The sequence below is a fragment of the Copidosoma floridanum genome, unplaced genomic scaffold (genome assembly GCF_036245765.1).
Source record: "Copidosoma floridanum isolate Cflo_tuat_1 unplaced genomic scaffold, Cflo_Japanese_pri ptg000032l, whole genome shotgun sequence".
NCBI lineage: Eukaryota > Metazoa > Arthropoda > Insecta > Hymenoptera > Encyrtidae > Copidosoma > Copidosoma floridanum.
Genome location: NW_028321909.1, coordinates 3024666 through 3031907, shown reverse-complemented (window position 1 = coordinate 3031907; position 7242 = coordinate 3024666).

Here is a 7242-nt window from a genome sequence, read left to right as displayed (position 1 = left end):
GAGTGCTTCTTAATGACCAAAACATTCTCTTAGTGCTTCCTGACAATTAAAACTTTTTTTGAGCACTTCTAAACAATCAAATACTCCTCTTCTCAACGATCAAGGAGTCCTTTGATCGCTTCTTGACGACCGAAAGCTCCTTCCATCGCTTCTCGATTATCAATAACTCCTCAGAATACTTCTTGACGATCAAGAACTACTCCTAGTGCTTCTCGACGATCAAAAACTCCTACGTGCTCTTTAATATGATTTAAAACTACTCAGAATCCTTTTAGACGATCAATAACTCTTTCGTGTGCATATCGACGATCGAGAACTTCTTCAAACGCTTTTTGGCAATTAAAAACTACTCAGAGTGCTTCTCAATGATCAATAACTCCTTCGTGCTTTTCTCGACGATTGAGAACTTCTCCAAGTGTAAGTCAAGGATAAAAAACTTTTCCAAGTGCTTCTTAGTAGTCAAGTACTTCTCCGATCGCTTCTTGAGGATGAACAACTGCTCCAAATGCTTCTCGATGGCCAATAACTCCTCTAAATGCATTAAGATGGTCAGAAACTTCTCTGAATACTTCTCGATAATCAAGAACTCCTCCAATCGCTTCTCGACGTTCAAGAAATCCTCCCAGTGCAACTCGATGATCGAGAAATCCTCTAAGAGCTTCTCACCGATTGAAAACTCTTCCAAGTGCTTCTCAATAACCAAGAACTCCTACAAATCCTTTTAATAATTAAAATCTCCTCTAAATGCTCCATGACGACCAAAACTCCTCCAAGTGCTTCTCGACTATCGAAAACTCCTCCATGCTCTTCTATATGATTAGGAACTTCTCAGAATGCTTTTCGAAGATTAAGAACTACTCCGTGCGCTAATCGACGATAAAGAAATCCTTTATGTGTTTCTAGATGACCAAAAACTCTTTCAAAAAATTCTCGACAATCGATAAGTTCTCCGAGTACTTCTCAAAAATCAGGAACTTCCTGGAGTGCTTCTCGATGATCAAAAACTCCTCAGAGTTCTTCTCAACGATCAAGAACTCCTGTAAGTTCTTTTCGACAGTCAAAAGCTCCTCTTTGCTCTTCTATACAATTAAAAACTTCTCAGAGTGCTTTTCATCGAATCAAAAACTCGTTCGAGTGCTTCGAGACAATCAAGAACTGCTCCAAGCACTCCTCACTTCTCGACAATCAAAAACTCTTTCAAGTGCTTCTCAATGATTGAGAACTCCTACGAGTGCTTCTTAACGATCAAAAACTCCTCCAAGTGCTTCTCGACGATCGAAAACTACCCCGTGCTCTTTTATTTGATAAAAAATTTCTCAGAGTGCTTCTCTACGATCAAAAACTCCTCCGAGTGATTCTCGATGATCGAAAACACCGAGTGCATCTCGTGATGGAAAACTCTTCCGAGTGTTTTGCGACAATCAAGAACTACTTCAAGTGCTTCTGACTTCTCGACAATCGAAAACTCTTCCAAGTGCTTCTCAATGATCGAGAACTTCTCCAATCGTTTCTCGACAACCAAGAACTTCTTTAATTGCTTCTCGACGATCAAGAACTTTTCAGAGTCTTTTTCGATGATCAAGAACTACTCCTTGCGCTTATCGACGATCGAAAATTCCTTCATGTGCTTTTCGACGATCAAAAACTTCTCTAATCGCTTCTCGACGACCGAGAACTTTTTCAATCGCTTCTCAATGATCAAAAACTCCTCAGAGGGCTTCTCTACGATCGGGAACTCCTTCGTGCTCTTCTATACGTTGAAAAACTCCTCAGAGTGCTTTCCGACAATCAAGAACTACTCCGTTCGCTTATCGACTACCTAGAACTCCTTCAAGTGCTTCTCAACGACCAAGAACTTTTTCAAGTGCATTTTGACGATTGAAAACTTTTCTGGCTTTCTTTTAATGATTGAAAAGTTTCACAAGCATTGATCGACGATTGAGAACTCCTCCGATTGCCTTTCGACGATTGAGTACTCTTCCTAGTGCATTTTGACGATTATAAACTCCTTCGAGTACTTTTTAATGATTATTGTTCGGGAGTTTTAAGCACGACGACGATTGAAACTTGAGGTGCGCGTCGCGTTGCGCAGAGAGTAGCGCCATCGGGTGGCTTGCGCACATACCAGCGGGAGAGAAGGGAGGAAGAGGCGAGAGAGCGAGCGCAGGCCGCAGGGGCCTCGAAGTTGGACGGATTCGAGTTTGAGAGACGAACGCGCGCGGACCGGAGAACAGAGCTTGAGTAGACGGCAGTTGGTGCCCAGATTACACTAAGTTGTCCCTTTATCTTCGGTGCCTAACCTAAAACCAATACAAGTTTTCACGTGAGTTCCCGGGGACTTTGAAAGGTCTGTCGTGACACGCGGAGAGGTGCGGGAACGGTGGGCGGGAGAGCTGAAACACAGCTTTGCGGTACCTTGAGCCACAGGCAGAGACCAGGCGTTCAACATTGGTGTGATCCTCCGTGTTTCGCTGAGGCTGACCGAGACTATCGGACACGGAGGAGCCAGAACCTCGACCATCACCACGGTCACTCGAACTCCGTGCTAAGCTGAGGCAGACCGAGACGTCAGTGTACGGAGCCAGAGCCTTTAACCTTCACTGAGCCTTCCTTCGCGTTACGCTGAGGCTGACCGAGAGATCGGTGCGCGAAGGGAACAGTTGTGATCACAGCCAATCGCAGGTCTGTAGAGTTTATTAACATCTGTGTCAGTCGGTGAGTCATCACGACAGCCTGCCCGTGAGAGTGTATCCAGCTATTCAGACGCACGACCGGCACTCTCGCATTCTCTTTCTTTATAATTCGCGCCCTCGTTTCCGCGAATTAGTTCTAGTATCTCAAAGTGTAACCCAGGCAGGCGAGACGTGACTTGATTTGTATCAATTGTATTGTTGTCGTTGAATGCATTCACGTAGGGATCTATTATAAAAATATTGTAAACCTTTTCATATATATTCTATAATAATTAAAGCAAAACAATAGCTCATAAACAGCGAGTGATTATTTATGCAACCTAACCACGCTTCCCTCACGAATAAATACACATTTCTTAACGTCCATTCAACAATAAATATTAATTAATTCAACAATTATTGAACTCCTCTTATTGATTCTAGACAATGAAAAACTTTTCTTAATAATAACTCCTTTAAGTGCTTCTCGACGATTGAGTACTTCTCCGAGTGATTCTCGGGAATCGAAAATTTTTTTCAAGTTTGTTTCTACGCCAGAACATACTTTTGAGTACTTTTTAACATTGAAGAGCCTTTCCGAGCGCTTTTTAACAGTACAAAACTCCTCCGAGTACTTCTCGGCGATCAAAAATTCCTCTGAGAGTTTCTAGACAAATAAAACTCCTCCCAAAGCTTTTCGATGGTAACTCCTTCGAGTGTTCTTAGACATTCAGAAACTCTTCTGAGTGCTTCATGACGATGGACAGCTATATGGACCCCGTTTCAATGACAAAGAATATTTTTAAGTGCCTTCGACGACGTATCAAGAGCTTTTTCTAATCTTTTCGACGAACGAGAACTTACCAAAGTATTTTTTGACGATCGAGAAATTCTCTGAGTGACAATTCAACACGAATATACAGAATATACGAATCATCAGAAGACAAGGTGTCTTTTAAGCTGCTGCTTCGGTGCTAGGACGAGAAGAAAGTGACTCGCGTAATGGTTCTTCTACATCATGGATGGGATAAAGAGAGGGCGGATTTTTGCCTGCTACAATAGATCTAGGAAGAGAAAAAGTTGGTTTTAGTGATATTTAAACTTTAGATATTGTATGAGGAGAAGAAGAGACGGTCACCACTGCATCAAGTTGGAGGCATGGAGATGGTATCTTTTTAGCCGTGGCGTTGAAGCTGGGATGAGAAGAAGTCAACATGCGCGATTGCCCCTAATGTTCTAGGCCCCACTGGAGGAGAAGTCGTTTTTTGAGCCGTTGCTCGTATTATGGGATGAGAAGAAGGTGGCCTGTTTGCCTGTTCTTACGCATCGTGCTCGGGATGAGAAGACGGCTGTTTAATTGCTGCTGTTACAATGTTGGGACGGAGTGAAGGCACCTGAAGATTCTATCACTAAAAATCCGTACTCCAAGGTTAGATTGTGGCCTTTCTTATAGGTGATATGGAACACAGTGTTATTAAATACCTAATACTTCGACATTCTGAGACAATATAGTTGAACAATTACTTAAGGTTGTATTAATATAAATATCACATTTATAAGAGATCAACACTACTTTACCTAAGTCTAATGGGACATAGGTACTGTCCGCAGCAGACAATCAGGTTATTCTTTACTTTCATGTCAAAACATCATATACAATGTGCCTGTGTATAAAACGTACTATATGTGTTTACTATCCTGCATCGCCTGTCAATGTAATCTTGACTAAAATGCGTAAGTTAAATAATTATTTTCTCTAAATCTGTCCATTTTCGGAGCTCGCGGCCATAACAACTTTTGTTCAGGAGATCATTAACTACAACATACTTAAATTTTATCAAAATTTACTGAGAACCAAAAACATAAGGATTTGTGCGGGGTCATTTATAATATTTTATAGTAATTTAAAAAGGTTTGGAATTACAAAACTCATGAAATTAGTTTCGATAATCTAGTATTGATCTAGAATTAAATTATAGTGCCAGTTATGACCCAATTGCATGCTTTAAGTTATTGCTAATTTGCAAACGTTTTTTTTAAAGATTGTCTGGTCATCGCTCACATTCGAATTCATCTTCTAATTTTTATATTCCTATGAATAAATCAACCCGTGACTTAAGCAATTCTTCTATCCAAATTTTAAGTGAGTCGCAGGATTCAAACATAGATTTATCATTGGCTCATAAATTTAATTTTTCGGATAAACCAGTTACACTTAACATGGAAGAAAGTTTTTATGGTAAGTTTGATTATTAATCCCAATAGATAAATACTTTTTTTACAACTAAAATAATTCATAAATTTCAATAGAATTCAATGCAGAAGCCAAAAAAAAAAATGTAAACCCAAGATAATAAACTTCTTGTGTGAAACGAATTTTTATTTTCAAATTAAAACAACATCAATTTAAATATGTAAAAAAGTTACCATCTATATAGCAATTGAAGTAATTAACAAAGGCTGTTATAGTGTTCTAGGGACAATATCCCAAGGACTCATTTTCGTACTACTTAAATGGTATAAGTAAAGGTTGTATGATAAACTGAGTACATCTTACTTCTTACCATTACGTATTCCCATGAATTGACAGACAGAATCTTTTGATAAGAATTCACGTAAAACTTAGCTTCTAGTGATAGCTAGCTGCATAACAAAGTTTTTTTATTTTCATTTTAGAAATTAATATGCCAACTCATCGAGTTTTAGATGTTGATAAGATGAGCTATAAAGTACTTGCTGTTTGCCATAAAAATGGGATGGTTGAACAAGCTTCAGATATTAAAAACATTAATGAATTCTTGTACATGGATGATATTCCAGAAAGTGATAGAATGTCTGAGTCCGATAAACTTGCATGCGTCCAACAAAATGGTATGTATATATACTTCATTTCCACCAAATTCGTCTTTTATGTCTTTTTTATAGAGTAAACTTAGTAATAAAAAAAAAAAATTATTTTCAAAAAATTCATGCAGCCGATACTTTAACATAACTATAGTATTAAATAACAATACTCCATTACATTTGTCACACTGCCTTTGTACCTGGAAATAAAAAAAGGGGGAGGGTACGCAGGAAGTGGATTGCCTCGTCTCGTACGTCCTCCGGGTCCCTCGTCCTCTTGGATTCTGCTCCTGAAAAGGGGAGTTGTACGGGATTTCTCCTCTCGTTCTACCGAGAGGAAATAAATTTGGGGAATGCTACCATGTCAAGTAAGGAAATCGTTTATTGCACTCTCCACACGGCTCTATACAACTCCTTGACGGCGCTACAACGGTTCCGCCTCGCCGCGCGAACCGCGAGCGCACGTTCGGGGTCCTGAGACCAGGAGGGGCCGCTGCCCTAACGCTCCCAGCCACGTCACACACGCACACACACGCAACCTCTCGTCCCTGTCCTTTCCCGGCCCGCTACACACCTGCTCTCTGCTATCGCGCCCTTTTCTTCTCGCCCCGTGTCAACCTTTCTCACCCTGCCTCTCTCTCTCTCTCTCTCTCTCTCTCTCTCTCACTATCACTGTCTCTCGGTAATCTGCTCCTTATCCCCTTCAGTCCCTAGTCCCGGTCCTCTCTCTCTCTCTCTCTCGTCCTCTTGGTCTCTCTCTCTCTCTCCTCTCTCTCTGGTGAGTTACTGTGCAGTCGTGTACTTTTCTTGCTCTTGAGTTATTAACATTTAGTGACGGTAATACTACTCGTTGTGCATTTTTTTGCTGCAGGAGAGTGGGGTTCCTGCTGGCTCAGGCGTAAGAGTGTTAGCAGCGGGCTTGACGTATTATTCGAGCCAGGGAATTCCATTTCCTCCTGCTGTCCTGGATGGTTGGCTAACTTCCATCGTAGCGGCCATCTTGTTAAACTTCAACAGCTTCTTCCTGAATTACCACGCCTCCCCGCTGCGCATGATGGCATGGGCGCATGAGCACAAAATCTTCTGCTACAGCTGTACTTGCTTTCGGCCACGACACACTCCTATTTACGCAGCCTACAGTATCCGTCTGCTGGAGTGTTTGCAAACCGCCAACTGTGGGTTCCACGGGAGAAAACACATGCTTGCTTTGCTGTTACTGCTTTACACTCATTTCTTGTTGGCTTTCTTTATTTATTTGCTTACATATTACTACACTGTACACACTGGTGAGGTCTTTTAGTATTTTTGCATCAACTAAGTTAATTGTCTTATGGTTCACTGCTATTGCTTGCTTTCTTTTTTTTTTTTTTTAGGCTGTGCAGCTGCCCACCTGGTAACACATCTAGATATTAATGTCCAAGTTTAGTGCCTCCGTGAATACATTCAAATCCTTCTTTGTCCAAGCCTCACAAACTACTCCTCCACCATCATCCAACAAAAGGCAGATCTCCCCCTCGACTCCTGACTCGCCCTCACAGACGCAGCCCAGTAAAAAGGATCGGTTTTCCCCAGGTCGCGATTCTTCTTCTCTTGACAAAATGGTAGGCACTTCAAAAAGTGACGTAGCTCCCGCTTGGTTTTCAGCATATGAGGCCAGAGTCCTGGCTAGGGAAGAAGCTTTTAGGGCTGAGCTCTTAAAGAATTTGACTGGACATGATGATAGGAT